General features: G+C 36.1%; 1 protein-coding gene and 1 non-coding gene across 5 annotated transcripts in view; one reads left to right on the forward strand and one right to left on the reverse strand.

Annotated features, from left to right (window-relative positions):
* ADGRB3 (adhesion G protein-coupled receptor B3) overlaps nucleotides 1–15,115 on the forward strand; it is a 711,230-nt gene that overhangs the window by 484,299 nt on the left and 211,816 nt on the right. The window lies entirely within an intron of this gene.
* LOC119874385 lies at nucleotides 13,602–13,710 on the reverse strand. Its single transcript, XR_005368239.1, has one exon. It is a non-coding gene; the product is annotated as a U6 spliceosomal RNA (small nuclear RNA).

Below are 15,115 nucleotides of genomic sequence, written 5' to 3' on the forward strand. Positions count from 1 at the left end.
TGTAGGAATATGTAGAGAAAGAGACAACAATAGCTAACATTTCTTACTATTACATGCCATTCACTTGTTACCCAAATTAATCCTCCCAAAAATTGCTTCTGGGTTTTAATTCTTGTTTTACAAATGAGGAGATACGTTTTTAAGTTATATTCATTATATAAGCTCACCAGAGACAACACAGGTCTCTCCAGTGCCAGTGATCATGGTGTTAGTAACAACTAATTTATCTTGACTTCAAATATATATTTTTCACGACTTTCAGTAGGAAGTGAACCCACTAGAAACATTATATGTCCTGAAGGAAATTTAGAGATCACTTTATCTGAAACAGTTATTATACTAAGATCCATTGAAATTAAATGCCCCTATTTCAAGTTTTCTTAATTGTTGAGTGCCACAGCACAGACTAGAACTGAAATCCATATCCATGCCTCTATCATGTGTTGCCTCCTGCACTATAGCCTACATGATTCATTGAATATGCCATTTTAGAAACTGATCTCTGTCAAAACTTGTCAAAAGCTTTTAGCAGCTTAGCATCTTAGATGCAAGCACAGCATCTTGGAAAATGTGTAAAGACTTTAAACTTAATAGCAACATACTAATTGGCAATATTATATCATTAAGTTTATGCTCTGAATTCAAGAGCCTCTAGTGCCTGATACATAAGATTAGAGTAGCACAATTCATGAAAACTGAATTTGGACTGAGCCTTTCAAGAAGAGCACAGAGGAAAAACAAAATGTAGTCTTATTTGATCACATCCCAGATTAGAACATGTACATACTCCCACACAGAGGGACCCACTGAGAGAGAAATGCTCAGCAGAGGCCCCCGCAGACGTGAGGAGACATTCACACCAAGAAACAAAATTGCTGCTCATCTGCCTTTGTTGTTATGAGTCAGGGAGGTAACCAGCTTTACTCCAACTCAAGACTAATCAGTCGGTTGCCTGTGAGTATTAAAAGGATGCTGCTGACCCACTATGAGCATAGCATATTCTCGAGCAATCTTTTTTCTATCCATAGTGATTGACTTTTATTTCTGTCCTTTTGACCAAGGGCATGCATTTTCAAGACAGCTGGTCAGGGTTTGGGATGCATTCTGCATCTGTGATGAGGCCAAGATAGAAGCCCACATAGGGAAGAACTCCTGCTCCAATTTAATTACCGTGAAGCCTTAACCAACTGAGCTAAGTGGCCATAGAGCATTTTCCTGTGAAGCACTGCTTATCTGTGCACATACACTCATATCCAACTATAGAACAGGACAGATACATTTTGCATATGCAAATCACATTTCCCCTAAACCAATTTTTGAGACCAACTTTAACCCCTAAAGAAAAAATATAGGCACAGATCAGTTTAACTACTTGAAATCTTTGTGAAACATGCTCTGTGTTTTTTTTCCCTTGAGATTTAATTTATTTATTTGAGGTAGAGCAAAAGAGAGAGCACAAGCACAGAGGGAGAGGGAGAAGCAGACTCCCCACTGAGCAGTGAGCCCAATGCAGGCTCAATCCTAGGACCCCGGGATCATGACCTGAGCTGAAGACAGATGTTTCACCAGCTGAGCTACCCAGGTGCCCCATGAAACATGCTCTGTTTAAAGATATTCAATAAATGAAATACTTGCCAAAAGCAAGATCAAAGCATAATGTTGGAGAATTCCATTTTTCCCCAACACTTTGTAATTTGATTGTTCAGCTTAGGGTCACTGATTTTTAAACTCATCAATACCAATCTCTAGTCTCCTTGAAGCTAAGACATTTCTTCCTGAACCTGTGAAATGTTGAGACTGCATATGTGATAGAGTTAGAATTTAGCTTCAAGTTCCAACTCTGCCTCTTACTAGCTACATATGGGCAAATCCTAATTGCTCTGTGCTTTGATTTCTCATTTTAAAACGGAGTACTTAGGCTTGTTCATAACTCAGATACCCCGATTTCTCAACTTCAAAGATTTTACAACATACTTTTCCCTTCCCATTCCAACAGTTAACAAGTTCCCCCCAGACTATTCACCCAAAGTAAAAACCTACCTCTGTACTATTAACTTTAAGGTTCTACATGAATATCTTCCTCCCTGATCACCTCTCCTACCAGATTTCCTACTGCTCTCCCCTTCGTTCTCTATTTCACTCTGCTCCTTGCTTTTCTTCATACCAGCCACCCACAGAATAGTCTTTGTGCTACCTAGAATGCTATGAGATTTGCTTTATCATTTCTGTTAGCTGTTTACTCAAGTATCACCTTCTCGATGAAGCATTCTCTGTCCACTCTTCTGAAACATCAACCCTCTGCTCCCACACTGACTCTTCCTGTCTTCCTTCCCCCACTTCATTTATTCTCCTCAGCATTTACTGGCCAAATACTGTATTATTTTACCTATTTATTCTGCTTAGTACTTGCTCCTGCTCCTACAAGTTCCATTAAGGGAAAGATTTCTGTCTTTTATATTCACTGCTACATTTAAAATGTGCCTGGCATAGAGTAAATGCTCACTAACTGTTGGACTAAATGAATATGAATGAATGAGTGAAACTAACCTTTTTCTTAAAATCCTATCTAGGGTCTCCTGTCCCTATATTTTTAATGCAGTGAGTGGTTTGGTGAGTTGTTATATTATTTGAAAGGGCCCAAAAAAATATCACTAATGCATTTTAATTTTTTTTTAAAGCCAATGTTTTGGACTGAGAAAAGAATAATCTTATTTCTTTTCAAGCTCTAAATCTGATTTTTATGTGTCAAAAATACATTCATTATTCTATATTTATCCCTCCAAATGGATTTATCTTAAGTAGCCACTGTTTCTTGTAGCTTCCACAGCATCCAGAGAAAAATCTTGAAAAGATCATGTTTAAATTCAGGTCCCAAATGTGACTCTTCTTAATGCAAATTGAGTGTGAATTTATTAGAAACCATTAGTGGGATAAATGTTCTCCTATTATGTAAATCTGTATCTTTAATCTGAAATGTGGAACACGAATTGCTTTCCAGAATATCTAATCTGTGATTCTGTAATTAGAGGAGCAGGTGGTTAATTACAGGTGCTGTTAGTGACTTGCCCCTCATCACAAGAACACAAATAGCTAATTCTGTGTGTCCCAATTCATTCATAGGGGCAGTTATTTGGCTTCACAGTTTTTAAATCTACAAGTGTGTTAAGTGCCTGAATCCATAAGCAGAACGGGGCATGTGTTTTTGTTTTATAAATATCAAAGTTGACCCTTCAAAACTGATACGCATTTAAGAATCTTTTAGTGACATATTTATATTGATTTTATGTAGTATTTTACAACAGTATTTGGTTGTCTAAGAAGCTAGTGGAGCAGGTAGAGGAATTGTTTTTGCATTGTTTTATACTATACTGTAACAGTATATACAGTCTAAATAAATTATAAAAGAGGTCATTTATATTGGTGGCTAAAGTAAGGGTCATGGCGCTTCATTGAGGCTCTCAATTTATGATCATATTTTCTACTAAATAAGTCAATGTTAAGGAAAAGATTATAAAACATTTTCAGGTGCTGAGCTTAGAGTCTCCTAACCAACAACACATATCCATAGAAGTGACTTCTGCATAAAGTGTCCTCCCAGATATTAAGAAGACTGCCTCTAAATGTAGGAATGTAGGAAGCTCAAGACACTCACATGAAGAGTTAGATTTTCAGTTCTAAAACTCTGTTAAAAGCAGAAAATGTTTATAGAAGACAGAGGAAGATAGCATAGACACAGATTGACTCATGGCAGGCGGGACATAAAGGAGAACATTTATAAAGTTATCCTAAAAGATTCACCCTTTCCCCATTTCTGAACATATAACTTTTGAGAGTCAGGGAATTGTATTGCAGTCATTTTTCAAGCTTGATAAATCTAAATACTTAAAGACTCATAGACAAATGAAATAAGTTGGGATGGGAAGAAGCAGGGAAGCCTGGGAAGCACTATAGAATAGGATGAAAAAGTAAATGGAAAGAACAACAAAGATGACAGGATTGACACTTTGACTCCCAAAATGCTGTAACTGGCTTTCATGGAAGTAGGAAGCTCTTTTTCAACAAAGTATAACACTACAGCCTGTCCTAAAGAAGAGTTGTCAACTTTAATGTCATGGCGATATAAAAATGTGGGAAATTTCAAATGAAATCTATCAGATAAAGATCATTGAGGTATCTCAGACTCTCCCTAAAAAGGTTAATATTAGGATTTTTTTTTTTTAGGAATAATTTAAATTACATTAGAGACACAATAGTAAGTGTAGGTCTTGCCTAATTTTAATAAAACAGAATGAGCTATAATGATGTAATAATGAATCTAATTCCTGGAGCCACACATCAAAACTGATTGGTGATTTTATAGTCACCTTTTGTACATGCATTTCCTTTGCCCACAGTCCTTTGCTTACTCATTGTCTCTCCATAATGGATCAGTGTCAGGTTTTAAGGATAGCCCCTACTCTTCATGTGATGATGAGAGACCTGCATCTATAATTTAAAAAAAAAAAAAAAAAAACTGCAGTAAGAGACATGATTTGACCTTTGGTCTTTAGATCTGGAATCTATCTTCCATTTTTCCACTACAGTATTTTCTCTTTTGATGGCTCTCCAACACCTCATTAAATAAAGTGCAGGCTCTTCAGCATGATTGATGAAGGCCCTTCATGATCCAGCCCCATCTCCCATTGTTCTGTCTTCTCCAATACTTGTGCCTTGTCATGTCATGTAGTCATCCATTTGTACTTTCCCCCCACTCACTACACTATCCACACCTTGTTTCATTCTGCTCCATCTGCCTAGAGCTTTCTGCATACACTTCATGGCCAGTTCAGGTCATGTCAGATCCACTTTCTGTTTATCCAAAACACCCCTCACTGACCACTTACTTAACACATAGCACATGGTCCTGAGCTTCTGTTAGTGTCAGTCTCCACCCTAGAGAGCAGGTCTAAAGGTTGAAGACTTGCCCCTTCAGTTGGATGTCCTCAGTGCCTAGTATAGGCTCTAGCTCACACTTTATGCTCCTTACATGCTCAGCTTAACTGAACAGTATTTGTATCTGCCACAGTAGAGTCATCTGTCCCTCCACTCATTTATTCAAATCACAGGTATTGGATTTCCCTGTTTTTACCAAGACCGTTTGTATTTACTGAGATCATATATATTCTTTACACATAAAATGATCAGCTTTTAAAAGTCTTAAATTGCAGTAACTTTGATGAGTTAAAAGTAAAAAGAATAGAGAACATTGAAAATACATTTTCCCGGCACTTGGTTATTTAAATAACACTGAAACTCTAAATAGTCTTAGCAGCACTGAAACCCCTAATAGTCTTTACAAGTACAGGTTACCCCCTCTATCTGAAAGTTTGCCATACGACACTTTATTTTTACGAAAGACCTACATTAGTAATTGTTTTTGCTAACTGAAAGAAATTTAAAGAGGATTTTTGCTTTTACAAAATGGTGATTATTTCTTTGCTTACAAAAGGTTTCATAGGAATGCTCTACTTTCGGATAGTAAGGGTGGGATGGGGGAAACCTATATTCTAAAATCTGACTGATTTATAATCTGATTTATTAATTTGTATTTGAAACCTAATTTTCTTATAGCTTAATAATCTAAAGTGACAAATTGCCTCTTGTGAAAGAATACATCCAATATAGCTAAGAAAAGGAGAGAAAGGAATAAAATGAGTATTTCACACCTTAGCATTGTTGCCTTTCCCAGCCATATCTCCTAAAATAGCACCTCCACTAACTTTTTTTTTTTTTCTTTTTGCACCTCCATTAACTTTAAGCATCTACATTTTGGTATAGGCCACCAGGCAAGTTTTGTGTGCTTGTTTCCATCTGCCAAAATAGAAATGACAATTCACAGTGTTCTGTTTGCTTCTAAGAAAATAAAAGAAAACACAAAATTTAATATTATCCCATCATGTACATCAGTGAATATCTTTTGTTCTTTATTAAGGTACATTACAAATCCTACATTATTGCAAAATTTAAGCCAATAGTGTTTTTTAAAGAATTATTAGATGCAGGAAGTTGAAACATCACAGGGTAGGGAATTAAGAACAGCCAACTCTCACCAATCCCAGTCAGTTAATCTGCTGTCATCTAATATGGAATCTGTGTTCTAAAGCAGATGTTAAATACAGTAATCTCTATGACTTGAAAATTTTTCATAGACTGATATGTTTCCAAAAATACATAAATTTTCACTGCTTCTTAGAAGAGGAAGATACAGTTAAGTAAAATGGAGAGAGATTTGTTTCTTCATTTAGAAACTGTAAATGAGGGAAATCACATGACTAACTATTTAACTACTGATATTTAGATAACACCTCTCCACCACCAAAAAAAATTAGTCCTTTTCACTAATATGGTGATCTGACAGTGTCTGTATATGTCCTTATGTTTATAACAAATATTTAATACAAGTCAAAAACACAAAATGGAAGACCACTTATTTAGTTTTATATATGCCCATTCATTTCATTTGAAAATGTTTAATTATGAACCTGATCTCAATTAAGCCCCAAAGTATTTTGATTGTTTTACACAGAAATGAGAAGCTCCTTTTACCAAGTTATCATTATTTTAGGTATTAGTTTTAAAAATGGGCATGGTTTCTGCCCTCCAATTAATGAACAAGATGATTTCAGAAAATGAGAAAATGCTGGGAAAAGAATAAAACAGGACAGTGTGATGAAGAATTGGATTAGTCAAGGGGCTGAGGGGGCCTTAGGTAGATGGCAGGCCAGCAAAAGCCACTGTGAGAAGGTGATGTTTGAGTTGAAATCTGAGTGAGGAGAAGCCTGTAAAGAGCTGGGACAAGAGGATTTGCTGCTAAGAACACAAGGACAATGGCCTTACTAAGTATGGCAAGGAATAAAGTCCAGCTTGTGGGGGCATAGTTGGCAAGAAAATAGTCTGAAGACATCCTGTGGGGTCCTGAGGACATTATATGGGGCCCTTTAAGGGAACACCAGGACTGGTTTAATTTTTAAAAGATTTCCCAGGTTGCTGAGTTGATAATGGACTGTAAAAAGACAAAAATGGAAATAGGAAGACTAGTGTTGTTAAGGAAATAAGAGTCTGACTTTGAACTTTAGTCAATTCTACTTCAGTTAATTGTTAATTCTGTAATTGAATGTTTAAGATGAAAATTACTTTGGAGGTCATGTTTTGTTGGTTTTTGTATTTAATTTTGCCAATTAAGAAACTAAAGCCCAGGGATGCTAGGTAACTAGGTTACTATTCACCCAAGCTATGTCATAACAATGTCTATTAAAACTCTCAAAATAACCAGCTTCCTTCCAAGAGGTCTGAGTTTGCAAGTGAGAACAGATACCATGTTTCCTCAAGCCACTGAGGAATTAGCGCAGCCAAGTGGTAAAGATGCCCAGTCTGGATCCAAATGGCTTGTTTTTCATATCCCACCTAGCACTTTATTAGTGTGTAACTATAGGCCAATTACTTAACTTCATTGAGCCTCTTTTCCTCATTTATAATCAGAATGATAACAACCCTACCCACTAGGGTTGTTGTGAGAATTGCATGAGTTAGTATTCATCAAGTCCTAAGAAAAACAGTTGATAAGTACTATAAAATGGTTATTAAAAATTTAAAAGAAAAAGAAAAAAAAGTAAAAATATGAAAGAGCCAGCCACTGAAGCATGGAGATGTCAAATTGTAAGCATCAGATGCCAAAGACCACGGGTGGGGTCATGGGCATAGATATATAGGGAGCTTTTGTATTCCAGTGGAGAAATTGTGAGGGCATTGCAGTCGGAGGATGATGGTAATGATGGTATTATATAGTGCTCAAAGAAATTACCTAAGGGGATCATATTTCTGAGAGCATCCAATATTATTTTCCTACTTCACAGCAATTTCCTTTTTTTTTTTTTTTTTTTCTTTTTTGGTAGAGATCATGTCTCCCAACAAAAGCTCAAATGTCACACATTCTTTCCCAGACTTCATTTCTGGGCTTGGCCATCTAGCTAAGGAATATAGGGCAACATGTGGGCATAGTGGAGAATGAGGAAAGGCAAGCTTCTGATAACAAATTACCTCTTTAATTAAAAAAAAAAAAAAAAAAGATTCTTCTGAAAAGATTCCAGGTTCCTCTCTGTGATTCTGAGTATTTCTATATGAGGAATTGATGTTTGTAATGGTGGTGGTCAACTTGCGATGATAAGGAAAAGTCCAAGTGTATTACAAATTGACTAGAATCCTGTAATCACTGAGCTACAAAACTCTTGAGCTATAGAACTACCTATATCTAGGGTTCTTTTTTAGTGCAATTTATTAATAAATTCTTTATATCTAGGCCTAGATATATTTGGACTGATGTTTTGTTACTTGGAATAGAATTATCCTGTCTGATGCATTTTACCAATTCATTCTTTTTTGTTTTTTTTCAACAAACAGTAACTAGATTTCTTTAATGTCATCACTTGCTTAATCTTAGCATTCAAATCTGAATCCTAATAGCATTTATGATGCTTTTCTTATTCATTATTTCCTTCCATGATTCTTTCCTACCGTATTACAAATAATTTGAAGTCAGGGATTTTGTGTTGTCGCTGTAGTTGTTGTTTTTGCTTGTCCACTCATTCCTCTACAACAGTTGATGAAGTTCCCTGGGCACCAAATGAACCTGATTAATATTTATTGAATTATATTAAATAGCTTTGGATAATTGAATCTTCCTCCCCCCATCTCTTATAACTCTAATTTCATATAATCTAAGGTGATTAAACTTAGAATGAAAAATACATATTAAAAAATAAAAAAAGAAAAATACATATTATATTATTAATTTTCTCACCCTCAGCTAAAATTCAAAGAAAGTAATAAATAAATAAATAAATAAATAAGCTTAAGTAGTCTCAGAATTAATATGAATAGATGAATATTGCTCTAATTGAAAGATAATCTGGCTAAGGATTACACTTCATTCAAATTAAATATAGCTTCATAGAAATAGGAACAGAAAAATTAAATTTATTTTGAATACACATTATTGATAAACTTTTTTAATGACACTGCTCACTGGAGGATATTATGGGGGAAGAAATGTCCCTCTCTGATAAGTCTGTCAGCATTGCTAAAGTGTTGTGACAGCTTTCTCTGAAAACTGCTTGAAGACATTATTTTTTTCATTTGCTTCCATTCAGTTTTTTCTCACCTACTTCAAAGTGAACCTAAGAGCACTTTCCAGACTGAGCTAGTCGTCTCCCAATTCCAAAATATACAGTAATGTGGACTATAATTTCATTTGATTATCACAATTTTTCAATCTTTTTGATCTGAATAAGCCAGAATCGAACTTCCAATTCTAGTTTTCTTAGAGAGTTATTACATCTTCTCTTACTTCTCTTGGGTTCCAAAACCCCCCTCTCTGCTATGTCTTAGGAAATTATTCTCAGGTTTTACTCAGGTATAGAACACAGAGAAAGTATGGCTTTAGTCTAATGTCTGAAGTTTCAAGATGACCTTTGGATTCTTGTGTAGAATCTGAAATGCAGACACTCATAAGTAAACTGGACCTCAGCTCCCTCTAATGCATCTCCTTTCATTGTTTCTGAAGTTTCTTCCATATGCTGGCCTAACTTCCTTACCCGCTTTTAAGTTTTATGTCTTAATATGTCTTTAATAATAAAATAGAACTTAAAGATTCCAGACTAAACTGAATCCCTTATATTCCATCTGCATTTTAAACATGGTCATCATATTCTGTATGGACTATAATTAATTTATTTTGTCTTATTTTCCTATGTCAAGTCTTAATAGAGTTGATTATAGTTAACAGACTATTCAAAAAACATGGATTATAAACTTACTACATGCCAGGTACCTGGAATGGAAACATGAATATAAATGGGTCCTGGCTCAATACACTCTGGCTTTAGTGGGGAGACAAATGAACAAGCAGACAAACTGGGTGTAAGGTTTAGCTGGTTGCCAAGCATATAATATATATTTACCAAAGATTTAAGAAGATAAGAAAAGAGTGAGAAAGGGCTATATTTGAGTATATGCATTTATTCAAGGAGTGATCAGGATTTCACTATATTCATTTTCTCAATTTCATCTAGTCTCATCATTTTAGATATTGTGTGTTAACAGATAACTTCCAGATTTACATCTCTGTTACCAAATACTCCTCTGTCTCCATATATCTGATTTCCCCTTGGATATCTCCATTTAGATAGCTAACATGCTTCACAAACTTAACATTCCAAACCCAAATTCCTGAACTTTCCCCCCACATCTATATGTTACACATTCTTCCCTATTTCAGTAAAGGACAACTCCATCCTTTCAGTTGTTCAAACCAAAAAAAGTTGACTCCTTTTCTTCCACATTCCATATCAAATCCTTTAATAAATATTGTTAGCTCTGTCTTTAAGATGTATCCAGAATTTAATCACATCTTAGCATTCCCACTGTTGTTACTATGGCCCAAGCTTCCATGATCACTGATATAGACCCTAGATTATTAAAATGGGTTTCTAACCACTCTAACTGGTCTATTTGCTTCCACTTTTGCCTATATAGTCTATTCTCAACACATCAGCCAAAGTGCTAAACAACAAAATAAGCCATGCCCTTCTATTCAACATCCTTTAGTGATTTCCCGTTCCACGCAGAGAAAACTCCAAAATTTTTACAATGGTTTGTAAGGCCCTTTTTTTTTTTAATTTTTATTTATTTATGATAGTCACACAGAGAGAGAGAGAGGCAGAGACACAGGCAGAAGGAGAGGCAGAGACACAGGCAGAGGGAGAAGCAAGCTCCATGCACCGGGAGCCTGACGTGGGATTCGATCCCGGGTCTCCAGGATCGCGCCCTGGGCCAAAGGCAGGCGCTAAACCGCTGCGCCACCCAGGGATCCCTGTAAGGCCCTTTTTGATGTCCCTCTTCTATTCTTTCTCTGGCCTCATCGCCTGCTACCTGCTCTTTAACTCGTCTCACTCCAGCTGCATTTTGTTCCTTGATGTTTCCAAACATGGCAGACACTCTCCCACCTAAGGACCTTTACACTTGCTTTTATCTAGTCATAATTCCTACCCCAAACTCCCTTCTTGGTCTACATCAGAAATTTGTTCAAATGCTGTCCTTTAGCATGAGACTCTCTAACTATTGTATTTAATATCAGAACATACTTCTTCCACCACTACCAGATTTTCTACACATGTTCCTTGTGTTATTTATTATATGCTACTTCCTCATTATCTAGAATAATTATTAATTTTTTATATCTTTTTAGGTTGTCTCCCCAACCCCCAAATAGAATATAAGCTCCAATGTAATAATTTTTCTCTGTTGGTTTATTTTTTTCTTCTAGTGCTAAATCTATAATATCTGGAATGTTTTCAGGCATATAATAAGCTTTCACTAAGCATGAAGAATGGGCATTTATATTTGCCAGAAAGAGTCAGACAGTTTCCTAAAGGCAGTTCCCCCTGAACTTAGATGGAAGAGGCCTTGAGACTAGAGAGGACACAGGGAACTCAAAGAATTGCAGTCTACATATTCTAGGAAGTAGTGTGACCCATTGGCTCAATGTGCAAACTCTGCAGTCAGAATCATGCTAAATATTGACTCTAATAGTTCTCCATGTGATGTAAGGCAAGTGACTTTATCTCTGAAACTTGTTTTCCTTAGTTTTAAAATGGGGTGATAACACTATAGTTTTCACTAAATGCTAAATATTGACTCTAATAGTTCTCCATGTGATGTAAGGCAAGTGACTTTATCTCTGAAACTTGTTTTCCTTAGTTTTAAAATGGGGTGATAACACTATAGTTTTCACAGTGTCTGGCTAGTAAATTTTCATGTGACCATTATACAGAGGGATTTGTTATGGAGTCTGTACTCAACAAGTGGTATTTATCATTACTCTCCTAATTATTAATAAACTAGATACTATATGTAGTTAACATAGTTTTCAGTATCTAAGAGGCCAGCTGATGGCTAAGACATGTTCAGCTGCAACTGCTGCTGCTGAAATGGTTTGGTATGGAAAATTGTTAGGGATTAATGACACAAGATGAGGGAACAGGGTTTTTTGTTTTTGTTTTTGTTTTAAAGCCATAGAATGTATCTTGTAAGCTTAGCTAAGTGTTTTAGACTTTCTTCTGTAAGTTACTGGTTCACAAATTTGAATATGCATCAGCATCACCTGGAAGTCTTGTCAGAACACTGATTATTAGGCCCTACCCCAAGAATTTCTGGTTCACTAGGTCTGGAATAGATCCTCATAATTTGTATTTTTATCAAGTTCCCAGGGATATTCATTATCAATAGTTGCATAACAAATCATCACCAAATTAATTGGCTTAAAAGAACTAACATTTATTATCTCACAGTTTTTGTGGGTCAAGAATCCAGGTGAAGGCTGAAGTCATGTGTCAGTTAGGGCTTTGGTCTCGTTTGAGAGCTTGACTGAAGGAGGAACTGCTTCTAAGATCACTCATGAGGTTACTGCAAAGATTCCTACTCAAGCTATTGGCCTGAGGGCTTCATCAGTTCCTTGCTGCCTGTTAGCTGAAGACCTCCCTTAGTCCTTTGCTATGTAGACTCTCCACAGAGCAACTCACTATATGGCAGCTGGCTTCCCTCTGAGATAGCAAGCAAGAGAGAGGCCCCAAGATAAAAGCCACAGTTTTTTTGTTTGTTTGTTTGTTTGTTTGTTTTATGTAACCTAATTTTGGAAGTGACATCCCATTATATCTGCCATATTCTGTCAGGGAGAAGTAAAAGTCACTAAATCCAGCCCATACTTACTGGGAAGGAACTACAGAAGGGTGTCAGTTCTAGGAAGCAAGAATTAGTGGTGGTCAAGGTGATGACGATGGTACTGATTTGGAGACCATAATCAGAGAACCATTGCTGTAAAGAAATTTAAACAAGTAAGTGCCATGAATGGATCCGGCTTGGAGAGCTGCTGAAAATGGAGATGAGACTACTTAGGAAGCTGTTTCAGTAATCTCTGTGACCTTTATATTAGGATAATTAATATTCTTATATGTTTTGAAAATCGATACTTACTTAGTCAATATATTTAGCAATCATACCTCCAAATTTTGCTCTGAACTTCCTCTATAAATAAAATATTTGAAAATAGCTTTCAACATTTATAAAAAGATTTGTGTGGAGTTACATTCCATTAAAGGTTTCAACAATTGAAGGCAAATAAAATTGTTCTTTTATTTACCTTTGAGCATATTTGAATCAAGAGTGGTTTCGGCCTGGACTATTAGAAAAGATACTTTGGGTTTGGCCACTAACATTACAAGATAAAGGCAATGGATCATTCTAAATAAAGAAGTACAGGCCTTCCCTTCAAACATAGATCTCTTTCTCTCATTCTTTCTCTCATTTTCTGTGTCTCTCTCTTGCTCTATCACTGTCTCTAAAGCTTAGACTAGACTGCAAATTAATAATATAATCAAGGGCACAACTGTTGAAATTACTAGGAAAATCAACATAAAAATGGAGCACCATTCCATAAAATGAAGAGAAAATTAAAAGTAGAAGTAAATGACTTTATTTATTTATTTATTTATTTATTTATTTATTTATTTATAAATATGGAACGCTTCACGAATTTTTGTGTGTCACCCTTGCACAGGGGCCATGCTAATCTTCTCGGTATGATTCCAATTTTAGTATATGTGCTGCCAAAGCTAGCATGAAGTAAATGACTTTAAAAGTGTAGGAAATTGTGTAGCATGAGTAGACTTGAATGTTATTTTTACAATTATTTTTGCATAGAAATACATGATGTTGTAATTTTACTTTTTCCTGAAGCTTGACAGTCTGGTTGAGACTGTGCACTAAGAAGCTGTCTTGTTAGCTGAGGCAGGCAGCCTGCTTGACCCCATCAACCATTCCCATCCAACCTCTGGGGTGGGTTACATCCAGTTTCAATAGCAGGTTTCATATTCTTTTGTCATGGCCCCAGAGGGCAGTTTAGCCTCCCTGGCTGGGGATTCTATTCCCTTGGCCAGCTTTTATGTCCGAAGTCAATTCACTTGCTTCAGCCTGCTTTCACCTCCTGGTTATTGATTTTGGCTGACATTTAGTTCAACTTGTTATCAATTCTCTTAATCATTTCAAAAAGAGAGAAGGGAGCAAAGATGTCTTCACCATATCACATCAGCCCAAGACAGCTTGGAGTCATTCATTTCACAGAGAGGCCGATGTATGAATAAGTGTTTTCCTTAACATTACTTTAGCCATGGGAACCTGGGTGGCTCAGTGGTTGAGCGTCTACCTTTGGCTCAAGGCGTGAACCCAGACTCCCGGGATCGACTCCCACATCGGGCTCCCTGCGAGGAGCCTGCTTCTCCCTTTGCCTATGTCTCTACCTCTCTGTGTGTCTCTCATGAATAAATAAATAAATACAATCTAAAAAAAACATTACTTTAGCCATAGCAAAAGTAATAGAAAAGTTAGCTCATGAATCTATAAATATATCAAAGACCTGACTCTTTATTTTAACCAAACAGTTGTTTCTACCTCTACTGCAACCAGGTGCTTCCCACCCAACTCATATAACCTGAGATAAATAGTTAATGCTAAGTAAAGTACAAATGGACATAATTTTGAAAAGGCTAATTATTATTCGGAAAGTTAGTGAGTGAAACCCTGTAAACCATACAAAAAAAATTAAAATTGGCGGAGACAAGTTGCATTTTTAGTCTTACAAATGCTAATCCATTCAGTTAGGGAATCATAACTGAAGTGACCCAAAGTCCAGTTGCAAAAGGATGGACAGGCAGATGTCTGTCACCAAGATCACCTGAGGATAGATGAAGGAGCTCGTTGAATTGTAAATATTGCATAACCTTTTCACTAAGTTAGTAAGAGTATTGCATTATTTGAGAAAGTAAAGAAGTACATATGCAGAAAGGTATTACATTATTTGAGCCATTTCTAGTTTCAACAATGGCTTTCTCCTAATTTCTCCTAAATTCTAGATCAGTATTTCTAGATGCCTGTTGAGACAACTTTCAGGTATGAGCCTGTTCCTCTATCATTTATCCCCTGCCTTAAAAACCAAATTGTCCATGTTGTTATGAGATCTTTGAAGGCA

Source organism: Canis lupus, chromosome 12, assembly GCF_011100685.1.
Source record: "Canis lupus familiaris isolate Mischka breed German Shepherd chromosome 12, alternate assembly UU_Cfam_GSD_1.0, whole genome shotgun sequence".
NCBI classification, from domain to species: Eukaryota; Metazoa; Chordata; class Mammalia; order Carnivora; family Canidae; genus Canis; species Canis lupus.